Source organism: Oryzias latipes, chromosome 15 (genome assembly GCF_053564925.1).
Source record: "Oryzias latipes strain Hd-rR chromosome 15, Olatipes_Hd-rR_3.1".
Taxonomy (NCBI): Eukaryota; Metazoa; Chordata; class Actinopteri; order Beloniformes; family Adrianichthyidae; genus Oryzias; species Oryzias latipes.
The window spans coordinates 6,794,666-6,808,149 of NC_136251.1; the positions used below are offsets into that span (position 1 = coordinate 6,794,666).

The 13,484-nt window shown below is 38.6% G+C and overlaps 1 protein-coding gene across 1 annotated transcript in view; it reads left to right on the plus strand.

Moving 5' to 3' along the window:
• The first annotated feature begins 11,424 nt into the window (after positions 1-11,424).
• Positions 11,425-13,484, plus strand: part of bean1 (brain expressed, associated with NEDD4, 1) — a 57,540-nt gene continuing 55,480 nt past the window's right edge. Inside the window, exon 1 of the mRNA XM_020709286.3 lies at positions 11,425-11,789. The gene's annotated coding sequence lies outside the window, so the exon portion shown is untranslated. The remainder of the gene's footprint in view (positions 11,790-13,484) is intronic.

Sequence of the window (13,484 nt, forward strand, 5' to 3'; positions counted from 1 at the left end):
TTTAACCAGGTCTGCTTGATTCCTTCATTTTGTCACTAATCACACTCTCACCACCACAGGATCATGGAACCACAGCTGCCTGCGCAGCCGCAGCTGGGCCAACCTTCTCTTTAAATGACGACGATGGAGTTAGACATTGTTTATGACCGACAACATCAGCACAGTCTCTGCCTGAGTTAGACTACGAATAAAGTAATCAATTATAAATTGATCAGTCCTTTTGGTGTTCAACAGAAATGCATTGTTTTGCTGCTGATTGCGTAAAAATGACAAATATATTATTGTTCCTCTAATGTTCTATGGCTGGTTATTGGCTGAGTAAGGGTAATGTGGGTGTTTCTGATGCATGAGACAGGGAATTAAAACATTTGGAGAGCTCCAAAAAATTAGGTGAATTCAGTCGTCATTTTTTTCGCGATACAGATGGCGCCATGTTGGAGCCAGCGACCTCATTAAGCAGTGATAGGTCTGAGTCAGTCTGAGTAAACGTTTCTATGGCAACCACTCCCACCAATCAGGAATGAGCTTGTTGGAAGGTCACACCCCTACCACTTGAAAATGGGGGTAGAATCTGTCAATCAAACATTTCGAATGTTTGATGTTATCTGGCAAATAGAATGACTGACTATTAGCTGTTTATTTCTCTATAGAAGTCTATGGGATTTTAGCTTATTGGATTTAGCAGGTACTTCCTGTTTAAAATGCCAGCGGGGAGGAGTAACTCAGTCCAGTTTTCAGATACAGTCAATGATATCAACGTGTATGACTAGTGAAAATATGATCCTGAAGGCTAATGTTAGATAACTCCAGTCCAAACTATGAAAACTCCTCTAATTGAATGCCGTTTCTCTACTGTTATTTTACATCTCTTCTTAGGGAAACGACGTAGCTAACGACACTAGCTATGGTTGCTAAGGAATTTCTTGACGACACGGGTAAACGATGTAGGAAACGACACACGGTTGCTAAGGACCTTTCTGACGCCGTAATAATGAGACGACATGGGGATGATAATAATATTAATAAAGACAAGTGCAAAGTTTTAAGCATTAAGCAAGCATTTACATCACAAAGCAAATACAAAGTAATAATCAAAGAAGCTTGAGCATGCAGAAGATATTGCTTAGTAGTACATAGACATGAACCAATGGTCAATGAACCCGTTTAAGAGACATAGACAATGGACCCAAAAACATAGACAGTGGACGCAAAAAAGTATTTTCATATTTTTGGCACAAATGGAACCTCATGCTGCTATATACGGTGAGTATCCTCTCAAACTCCAGTCCAAACTATGAAGACTCCTCTACTTGAATGCCGTTTGTCTACTGTTATTTTACATATTTTCTTGAGACTGAAGCAATGCATGGCCACCAAGATTTCTGCTTCACTTTGTTTCAAGTTTCTATTTTGAAAAAACAAAAGTGTTTTTTCTTTTTTGTTAAAGAAATACATATATCATTTGAGCCAGTGAAGCTCATTGGTTTTATTAGATTTTTAAAGTCATTCTCTATGTTGAAAAGAAAAGCTTGTTTAAAAAGCTTCAAAGGTGCATGAAAGAGGAACAAATTATCTTGGCGTGAATTTTCCAGGATAGCTGGGAGATGTGATGCATGCTTGAAAGAAGTAGGGAGGCTAAAAGGAAGGAAGGATGGATAATGTTCAGAGAGAACAGACATACTTCTATCTTCTCTCCTCATCTTCCTTGTTCTCCTCTGCTAACTTTACTTTACTCGTGATGGTGCTGGTGACCAGCCGGCAGCCGCGTACTAAACACTGAAATATGCTCAAACGACACAAACCAGACTAAAGTTAGGCGTGCTGAAGCCATGAATGCGATTACATGCAGACTGCTAGTGGATAATCCTTTGAAGCTTGATCAAAGAAAGTCTGAAGTGGGCTGCTTGTGCATTTACACGCAAAATGAGCTGCTGTTTACATGACTTCAGCATATAATCCTGTTACAAAATAATGTGTCTTGATATGAGCTCTTAGGATAATGTGTTCCGAGGATAAACAGCATGGATGTTTGTGAGAAAGTGGCACAACATACTGTGCACACTCAGTTTAGTAAATGTTTTGATTCAAAAATGAAATTCCGCATGACTCGTGACAGCAGTCTTCATTACTTACTACATTTAGCCATGCTTGAGTACAAACATTGCAGATTTCAAAAACTAAGCTACACATTCTTAAGCTTGCTGGATTCAAAGGAAATATCAACCTTTGGCAATGAAACCTCTTTGGCTAACAGATGTAGCTCCACCAAAATAAACCCAGAGGGCAATAGACAGACAGATGTTGTCACTAGTGAGCAGATGAATCAAGTCATGCACTGGTACTGCTTCAAGCCCCTTCGGTCATTCACTGCAGATGCTGCTTATGCACTCGGGCAACGTTCAAACCCTGGAAACCACAACTTGATCTCTAGATTTTAAATAACTCCTGAAAAATGTAGGAAAAAGTATACAAGTCACCTTGAACCATAGGAGTCTCCCCCAAATGCATCAAGCTTTCACAGCGGAATTTATGTAAATAATGACTTCTCATATTTTCTGCATTATTAGGCACACTTAAAAGCCTTTTTTTTTTTAAACGACAAGGTGCCTTATAATCCAGAGCGCCTACTATATGGATTAATTCCTGTTGTGTTTACATAAAAGCGCTCTGTCTTAACTACACTCTGTTTTTTACCAAGTTGCAAACAAGGTTGGATTTTATTGTAAAAATGCTAACATGTAGCAATGTTGAACAGTTTTTTTTAAATGTTGCTAAAATGGTTACGTTTTAACACAGTCACGGTAACGTTTGTTTTAGTGGTATCAGTTTTTACGTTCTACTAACAAGGTAAGGAATTACAGGTATTGTCACACTACACAGCTAATGTGGCTAACCTTCTAACATGGCCAATGTGTCACAAGCAAGTTCTAAGTTCTTAAGAAGAGTTACATTGAACACAAGTCGGACCCACAACTGACAAATCTGGTGGCAATTTTTAAACAGATGAGACACATGAAAATGTACAAATTTTAAACCGATTGTTAAGTAACAGTTTATCAATAACTTAAATGCAACAGATCTGTTTTTTAAATGCTATATCTGACAGATTAGATATGTTTACTCTTTTTCATGACCAAACAAATGTTGTCACAAGTCAAAATGTGGATGGAATGTTTAGGAAAGAAGTATTATGTCTCCGCTCTGTGGCTGAATGTATGAAGTGCAGTCTTTTTTTAAAGGATGTTTTAGAACATTTAGATCAACAATAAAGGGTTAGAGAACAACAATAATTGGTGATTATTGGGGAAAAACTGTTGTCATAATTTGTTCAGGGAAGATTTAACAAGTATTTACATGATAGGTCACTTATAATCACTAGTGCTACCTTGACCAAGTTGCTAAAGGAGAATCGTAAATTCTTTGCTACTTTTGAGCCTTTCAGGATTCTATGTCTTATAAAACAGAAAAATTAAACACTCTTAAAAACCTGGGTTCATTTTGCAATTTGCAAGGACTGATGTTGTTCTTGCTTTTGGCTCACCCCCCTTTCGAGCAACCTTTTGGCAAAACATCCAACAACAGGGGAGTATTCCAAAAAGCAGGTTATGCTAGCTTCCATGGTAAGTTGAGGTTAAGGAAGTTGATAACCTCAGCTTTCGGTTCCAGAAATGGAGGTATGTTTCAGGGTATGCTTAGTTCCCATAGCAACTCATGCTCTGAACATAACCTGGTCTGGAGCAGGTTTAGTTGAAGGTTAGTTTGTTTTCAGAGAGATGAAGCAGCATGGCGTGTCCATTTGAAGATGATGTAGTGGATGAAGAAGCTCAAATATACTTTTTCCATGATAAGACCACGTATGGATGTTGAAAAGATAAACTTTTTACATTTGATCTAACTTAATTATTTGCTTCAGTTAAGATAAATCCTTTTTTTAGTTAAGTCAGCTTAAAAATAACATGTACCAGTAGTTATCAGACAGTTATTTTACTTTCATTTAAATCAATTCAATCAAGTAGGTGTAAGCAGAAACTCGTACTTTTGATGATGCAGCCGTATGACTTTCTTGATGGACGTGTAATCTTCATACGCCGTCATTAAAATCTCAGAGTCCGTCTAACTGAAGTACAGCGCTCTCTTTTTTTCTCCACGCGTTTCCATGGTGACTCTGGAAATCTGCGATCCATTGAGAATGTCTTTATGTACCTGCTGTGCACGTGCATTAACCCAGGGTTACCAAATCGAGCTTATCTACGCTAACTCATATCCAGTCTTTTGGAACCGACAAACCCAGAATAAGCAAGTTCAGCCGGATATAAGCCAGAGTTCAGGTTTAAAGTCAGGGTAGTTTAAACATGCTTCCTGGAACCCCCCAGGTCATGACAATGATTACTGCAAGATCCCAAACATAGGTGGAACAGTGCTGAACACTGACCGAGTAAGGTGCTGACAGTGCTCCTAATTAACCTGTCACCTGAATAGAAGACACCTGTTTGAACATATCACCTGTGGAAAAGACACATGCCCACTTCAAACTCTCCAACATGGAAAAGACTAAAGAGCTTTTAGTGGATTTAAAGGGGAAGATTGTAGACTTGCACAAGACCAGAATCGATTACAAAACCATCAGCAAGAAGCTGTTGGTGCAATTCTGCCAAAATACAAGATTTACAGAACAAAATTGAGGTAATCAACTACAAGAGATGTCTGATCTCTGTACTCCTAATTAGAGATTTGCCACAAAGTACCAAGTCTTTCCAGCAAGAGGTTTCAAAAACTTATTTCCCTCAATGAAATGCAAATAAATGTATATAAATTAAGTAGATTTCTTGATTTTCTTCATGATTTTCTATCTCTCATTGCTCAAATGAAGCTACCATTACAATGTAAAACTGTCAGTTCCTCTTTCCCCACACAAAATCCAGTGCATCTGTAAGTTAGAGAAGGCTGCATGTTGTTGCAGTGGTTAGCACTGCTGCCTCACAGGCTGGGTCTTTTCTGTGTGGAGCATGCATGTGTCTAGGTATTAATGCTTCCTCCCACAGTCCAAAAACATTATTCATAGGTTAATTGAAGACTAAATTGCCCCTAAGTGAAATTGTGGGGGTGTGTGATTGTGTGGCCCTGCGATGGGCTGGTTTAGGGTGTACCCCGCCTTGGCAAACAGTTGCTGGTTGAGATAGGCTCCAGCAACCCTGTGACACAAAAGGAATTCACCAAGATGTGAGTAAGAGAATTAACTGTCAGAAAGCTGTCGGAACAGACGGTAGAGGGAAGCAAAGAGAAAAAAACCTGAAATGTGGAGAAAGAAAAGAAAATCAATTTTCACCATAAATCCTTTTAGAGCAAAAAAACCTGAATCAATGGAATTAAATCTATCAAAGTCACATTAAATTTTGTATCTCAAAGTTAGACCCCTCCTTAAATAGCAACTTATCGCCATACAAGCTACATGTGATTTCTAGTGTCAGAAATGTAGGGTCGAGCACTCTCCCCCTTTTGACAGTCCATCATCCACCTCAGCAGAGCAAAAACACCCACCTGAGCACAGGTGTCAGCTCACCTTTGCACAATAGTGTGTGCGACAGAACAAAATACTTTACATGTGTTGGTTTGTCAAAAGTCGTATGTGTGTGTGAACTGAAGTTGTGTTCAGTTCATGTTAACATGATTGTATTTTTGGAGCCAACAGGTACGCTTTTAATACTTGAGTATGTGTGTTGACAGGCCCCGCCCCTTTTGACTAACATTTACAGCAGACAGTAATGATAATAATCTGCCAACATCCTGCTGTTTAATGATTGAACCCCCCCACACCACCACCTCTGTAATCATCCTCCAGATTTCATTAACTCCCCCTCTCTTCTATGCCCTTTTTCCCTCCAACATCCCTCCCTTCTTTCCTCTTCTTCTTTTCCATCCGGTCCAACAAAAAAAGAAAAAGGAGACAATTGTAATCAATTTAAATAAAGTTTAGCCTAAATTACAAAAGGGGTTCCAAATACAAACCCAATGTGTCAGAAGATTCATAACCCCATGTTGTAAAAGTAAAACATGTCCAACACAAGAGGCCTTCAGCTCCTGTCTGTCAGCTCAGACAAGTTTGTTGGAGCATTTAAAGTATATATATATTTATTACAATGATTATGATTCATAATACTTTTGCTATTGATATGGATGTCAATATTTCTATGAAATGAATTTATAAATATCATATTTTGTGTGTTAAGATTTCTAACATATTTTTAATGATATCTTTTTCATTTGTTATATCATTTACAAATTTACTATAACTATTATTGTATAAATATAAATAAATAAGTGGGTAAAAAAATTAAAACAGCTCAACTAAAAATAAAAAATAAAATACATTAAAATATGAAACAATCTTTAAACTACCTAAACCATTTTAACAACACAAAATATATAGAAATATAATAGATCAAAGACCAGATAAGTTCACAGAGATAAGTTAGAAGTGCAATTGACTTATTTCTAAAGAAAAATTAGCAAACATACAGTCTATAACACACAAAGATAACAATTGCATAGTTTAGTAGAGAAGACCAGTATGTTCATCTAAGTCAGGGGTGTCAAGCTCAAATTCACAGTGGGCCAAAATTAAGCAGTGAAGTAAAGTCACAGTCCAAACTCAATATTTATTGAAAAATTAACTGCAACTGATATGTAAAGTTTAACCTTTTCATATAGTCAGTGTCTTCTTATGTTATATTCTTTTGTTACAGCCATGTTAGCTCCGTACACAAGACAAACAGGTCTGTCCTTACTATTCGTGAACAGATAACCTGCCTCCCACCTGTCTTGAAAGCTCCTGTTCATCTTTCGTTTGGCCATTTTTGTGGAGGAGGAAATTAATTAGTCCGATATGACTGGAGCACGGCTGTCAAGTATGGAGTCCTATACTGTTCATAATTAAATAAATAAATATTTGATTAAATAAATAAATGTGACCTCATGCAAATACACAGTCAACCAATAAATCTCTGATAAATATATAAAAAGACCATGAAATGGTAAAAAAACCTGCACACTGATTTTAAATTAGCCATTATATTATTCAATATATTTCATTTTGCGTTAAAAACCTGTTCATTATTTTAAAAAAGCATTTTAAAATATTCATTTTATTCATGTTGAATATTATTATAATTCTACTTCTTTTTTCAGAACCTTGGATTTCAAAATCAATATTTTCCAAAGTAGCTTTTTTTTATTTCATGTTGCTGTTTTTCACAATGGCGTATTTATTTCATAATGAGCTTTTTCAGCAGAATGGGTCTATCTGTCAATCAAACCAGACAAGGCGGAGACACTTTTGTGATTGGCTACTCCTTTACTCAGACATAAGCAGCAGCACCCCGACTACATCGATCGAAGATGCTTCAGCAAACGTGACGGCGCGATGCCCACTCCTCAACACTAGGGGGAGTATGCACCTCAACACATCCACAGTGTTACCAGATATTGGGCAGTTTTGGTTCTAAATTTGCGGATAAAAGTGGTTTTGGGCGAATGTGCATAATTCAGGTGGTTTTGAGGTCGGTTCTGCAATTTTCATCTTCTCATGAACATCTAGTAGTGGTCTAAGTTAGGCTGGGTGGTTGTTGGAGTTCCACCAAGCTTCTATGAACTGGAGTTCCAACAACGCACCATGCCGCGTGTGGGAGGGGCTACCGCTAATGTTTTTAGCCTGATAGCCACATGGAGCGGTTGCCTGTGCTTATCTCAGTAAAAATGCATGGATGCACAATGCACATGGAGTGGTAAAAGATCAGGTTTATTTATTTGGAATAGTTCCACAACAATGTTTCCATGTTTGAGTTCATGAGATCATCCCAGAGAGTCTTCAGCTCCTGCAGTCAAACTATGTCTGTTACGTATAAATCAGAGCGCCCAGCGCAAAAAGTGTGTGTGTGTGTGACCGCAAGTTAAGTTAAGGGTCTGTTGTTCAGTTCGCCGGAAAAGTAATAATAAAAAAGTATATCCAAAGTATAGAGACTGAATCTTTTAATAACCCGCTCTGAGAGGTCTGAACGGGGAAGTGATCCCAAACCAAACCCCGGATCTCCGCTGCGTTTACAACCAGAAAGAGAAACTTTCGCAGGAAAGGTTCAACATTTTCCCCAAGAGGTCCCCAGAGGACCTGATTTATAATCATTTTCATTGTCTCAATGAAAATAGAAAAAATATCATAAGGTTCAGGAGGCCCGAGCAGGCTTGTTCCGCTATCCACTGCTGTCTGGTCCGACTCTCTATCGGTCCGCCAGCTCGCCTCCTGCGAGCCGACATAAGGCACGATGACGTCAGACTGGATCTGTGAGCTCAGACAGCAGAGCTGTTAGCTGCAGAGCAAACGAGAGCTGAGTGAATTGCTTAAGAGTCAGGAGTGTTTCACGTGGAATTCGAGACGTGGACGACCGGAGCTCCTTTGGTCCACACAAACCCTCAAATTACAAAAACAGAGCCGTAGATGTTTGCATCTTCTGCAGTAGACAGATTGTTTGTCTCTATTTGATCTCTAATGTCAATAAAGCCGCGCGGATATCGCTGAAATATGTCATCTCTCTGACTGGAACACCGCAGTCAGAGCGGGTATCGAGGAATAAGAGTCGATTTCCATGGATGAGCCAATGAGCGTTTAGATCCCGCCCACCTTCACTGATTGACGGATAGACCCATTCTGCTGAAAAAGCTCTTCATGAAATAAATACGCCATTGTGAAAAACAGCAACATGAAATAAAAAAAAGCTACTTTGGAAAATATTGATTTTGAAATCTAAGGTTCTGAAAAAAGAAGTAGAATTATAATAATATTACACATGATTAAAAATGAATATTTTAAAATGCTGTTTTAAAATAATAAACAGGTTTTTAAAGCAAAATGAAATATATTGAATAATATAATGCCTAATTTAAAATCAGTGTGCAGGTTTTTCACCTTTTCATGATCTTTTTATATATTTATGAGAGATTTATTGGTTGGTTGTGTATTTGCATGGGGTCACATTTATTTATTTAATCAAATATTTATTTATTTAATTATGAACAGTATAGGATTCCATAGTCAAGGACTGTCAACAGAAAAAAGGAGCACTTGCCGGTTTTGACTGCAGGCCAACATACTAGCAAAGCATTGTGGGATTTGTGGTTTTAGCGGTACAGTATATACCACGGGCCAGCTCTAATGCACATTTGATATGATCTCGCGGGCCAATTATAATGACACTCCGGGCCAACTTTGGCCCGCAGGCCTGAGTTAGACACATGTGGTCTAAGTGTTGTCATCTGTATAATAACACCTTTGTTTCAGGATTCTTCATTTTGGGCTTAATGAGGCCAGAGGGGCATTGCAAGTGCAGAAACACAAAGCAAGACAATATGACAGTACTGCATAGGATGAATAGATAGACAAGCTTATTTTCTTTCGTTTTCTAACAAGCTCAATCCTATAAGTCGCCAGAGATTCTATGAGTCTTTTTTTTACTCTTCAATCAAACTAACAGGGTGTCTTGGATTTCCCTTTGAGACAGGTGACAACTCTCTGCCATACAGGAGGAGCTCACAGTATTACTGTGTCACCTGAAGACTTCCCTCTTGAGAAGGGATGAACTTACACAAAAAACGCAAGTCACCGAAATGGCGTTCCACTGCTCATTTGAAAGTGTTTCGTTTTGGTTTCTTTTGGCTGCTGTAGACCATCATTATTAGCACATTTAAAAAAAGTTTCTAAGCAGTTGAAAAAATATATTTGTTTCTCATTTTAATGTGATTTCAGTTTTTAGATTTTTATCAAATCATTTAGATTCTTGATATTGATGCTGTCTAAAAGTGGACCAGTGGAGAAGTTATTCCATGGACATTTCAGCCCAGGTCAGGATTTGTAAAAAAAAAAAAAAGTAATAATAATGATTCAGTCACTGCAGAGGGCCCCATGGTATTGTTCTCCTGTGGCCCCCTAACTGCTTAGTCCACCACTGCCGATGGGGCACATAGTCATGCTATTGTCTTTATTACACTACAGGACGAGACACGCAAAGAATACAAAATAAAATGAAGGTGTGCAGGTCTAGGATCAACAGGTAATATACCTCAGTCATTTTGGTCAAGCTTCAGATATGTTTAGAGTAAAGTGACTGACTATTACTAAAAATAGACCTGGGCCTGTTTGACCCTTGTGTTGTTTTGAGGGAAAAACTGACCCATACCAAGTTGAGTTGTAAAAAAAATACCTATTCTTTTCAAACCTGACATTTTATGACTTTTCCTTTAAAAGGTCTTGTCTTTGTTCAGGCTTACATGTACACCACTAGGGTCTTACGTTTGTCTTATTGGTCATTTTGACCCGTGACTAACAAGCATCTGAACACCAAAAAACGTTCAAAGGTCACACACAAACGTTCTATAATTCACAGATACTAACAACTACACTCTCACACACACAGTTACACACACCAGATCTACTCAAGGCTGCTGCCCGGTAAGTCAAAGGTAAAATATTCCAGGACCACAAGACAAAAGCTGTATGCCAGAAAGCCCATTCTCACATTTGTTGCGTTATGAGAAAGTACTTTTAGAATTCACTTCCTAAAAAAAAAAACATAAGAATAAACAGAAGACAAATAAGTTTAAGGTTGTTAACAGCTTCTCTGTTTTTATAATACATTATCATTATTTCATATATAGAAAATAGCAATAATAAAAGTTTGGTGTGTAAAAGTAAACTATTATGATAGTTGGTTTGGTTTGGAAAACAAAGGTGTAATAATATTGCCTTTTTTGCATTTTGTAGTAAAAAACAGATAAAAATAAATGCAATTAAATAGAGTTCATGAGTAATATGATGTTTTATCATGCACGATAGACTTTAGATTTAAAATTTAATAAGGTTGCTTTATTTTGGGGGTTTGGTGGGTAAATTCTGACCCATTGGAAAAGAGGAGTAAACAAAATGTCGATTTGGAGATGAAGGGGAAAAACAGATTCTGCCACTAAGGGGAGCTATTAGGCAACAGTGGACAACATGTGGACAAAGTGAGAAAAGTAAATATTGAAACAAGATAAAAACTTGCTTCAAAGATGTTTAATGAAATGATGGATGCAGAGTTTTTCTTAAACATGTGTGCAGACGTTCACCTGCGCGCTCTTTTGGTGGCCTAAATCTTTGAAGTTTTAAATCAAGTTGATGTTTGAATAATGTCTGGCTTCATTAACGTTTGCTCGTTCATTAGAAGAGCCATTAACAGCAGTTACGTGCTGAGCGGAAGTAAATGAGTTGTGACTGATGTTCTCATGAAAGATGCTTTGAATAAAGGACACATCTTTTCCAGAGTGTGCGGAGCAAAGCGCGTGACTGTATCTGTTGGCAAGTTACCCAGTCCGCAAAACACACCGAGCTGCAGACACGAGCCGAACCCAACCGAAACACGCCTAGGGACAGACTTATACAGTCACGAGGATGTGGGTCGAAACGCGTCGCGTAGACAGAGGATGAAGAAGATGGAGGAAGAGGAAGGACGAGGATGCGAAGGACGGGAGCGCGCAGAGGAGGACGCTGGGTTCGGACAGATTCTCCATTTCTGAGCTGAGATCACGAGCAGCACCGAGAGTTTAACGGAGCGCTATTCTGAGGAGGTGGGCCAAGTCCCAAGAGAGGGAGAGGAGGGGGGAGAACGGAGGGGGGGAAGGCCAGCTGGTGGGATGCTGCTGGTCCTGATGCGAGGCGACATCGGAGCGGATCAGAGGACTCTGACACATCCTCTGAAGCGCTGCAGGTAAGCCCTGATCCACGAACGGCTGCTCCTCCGTCCGGGAACAGATATGGCGGCGGCTGCCAAAGTAAGGTTGGATCAGAGAGTTGGAGGCTTGCCTCCATCAGCAGGCACTGCAGGAGTCTCTGAACTACCATTGTCTCCGTGTCTGCTTGACCAAGTTAGTGCGGTTGAGGTTTGAACTTCCAGAGGCAGATTCTGCACAGGAGCTCTCCTGTAGTTGTCACTGTCCTGCAGCACAGGAGGTAAACAGCAGAGGATCGAAAGCCTGCTGCTCTCTGATGCAGTTGGCGGTTTTCCTTACAGAGATTTTGCTCTGAGTTGGAGACATTTTTCAAAGTCAAAAAAGTCAGAAAGCTAAAGTTTTTGAGCTAAAACAGGCTTTTGTAAAATATGATCTTCATGATCTGGACTAAGTTTAACTGTAAAAATCTTAATGCAATAAATTGGATCCTACCTGAATTAGATTGGTTTGGTGTATTTGGCTTCTTATCTTGAAACACCCTGAATTATGAATCAATGTTCTATATATTATATAAAGTTTAATTGAATCTGCTGAACATTGTACTACACATTCCCATTGATGCTGTTGAACCACAGCCTATTTAAAAAAAAAACATATTTTGACTCAGAATGGTTGCATGGTTGAAGGTGATATTCAGTCCCACATCTAAAAAGACTTTACTTGTGACTGTTAGCTTGATTTTTCTGAAGATGAGGACTTTCCAGGTGGAGAATAATATATATATATTTTTTTTATTAGATCTTGTGTGTTTGTTTGTGTGTGTGTGTGTGTGTGTGGGTGGGGGGGGCTTTAAGTCATCCTTTGTTTTTTGTTAAGGTTGTGTGGTTTTTTCTCATGTTAGCACCATGTCTCAGTTTTAAATGCTTTGTTACTGATCCCTCCTTAAATACTCTCAGATCACCTTGTCCTGTTTTGCATCATGTTTGGGTTTTAGCTTTGTCCTAGTTCAGGATTTCCTTTGTCATGTCTTAAATTAAAGACTCACTCCAGTGAAAATGGTGTTTTGCATGTTTTTAACATGATCTTTTAGCATTTTCTAATGATGGAGGACAATTCTACAGGAGTATTTCTATTTCTGAGTATTTCTTCATTGAAATCGTTGGAAGTCAGTAGCAGACAAAAGAAGGCGTTTGATAAAGGTGTTTTGTAGGAGTATTGTGGAAGTCACAATGGCAAGCTACAAGCTCCCTGCTCCTCTCCATTCTAAACATCCACTTGCAGACAAATAGATCCACGTACGTCTTTGTTTTCATCGTCTGAGCTGGAATCTGGCTGCAAAATGTGCATCTGGATAGCTCCAATATTGCTGATGAAGTAAATCCAGAGCTGTTGAGGGTTGGGATTTCAGGCTCATTTGTGTATAATCTTTATCGTAATATTTCACTAGGAACCTAGAGGGTGAGGTGAAGAAATAACTGTATTGCTCTTTAAACTTTTCATCAGCTGATTGACGGATCGATCCCAAAGGCAGGCTACAAACCAAATCAAGAAATATTACAGATTCTCTGCCTCAATGCATGAAGAGAGGCTGCAAGAGAAAAAAATTAATAAATGGGCCTTTTCCAAACAAAACTAACTGAAACAGGGTGAAATGATTTGATGAAATGATGACAATGTTTGATTTACGTGGCTGTACAAATGCAAAGTTTCCTGTTGAAAATTATAATAGAACA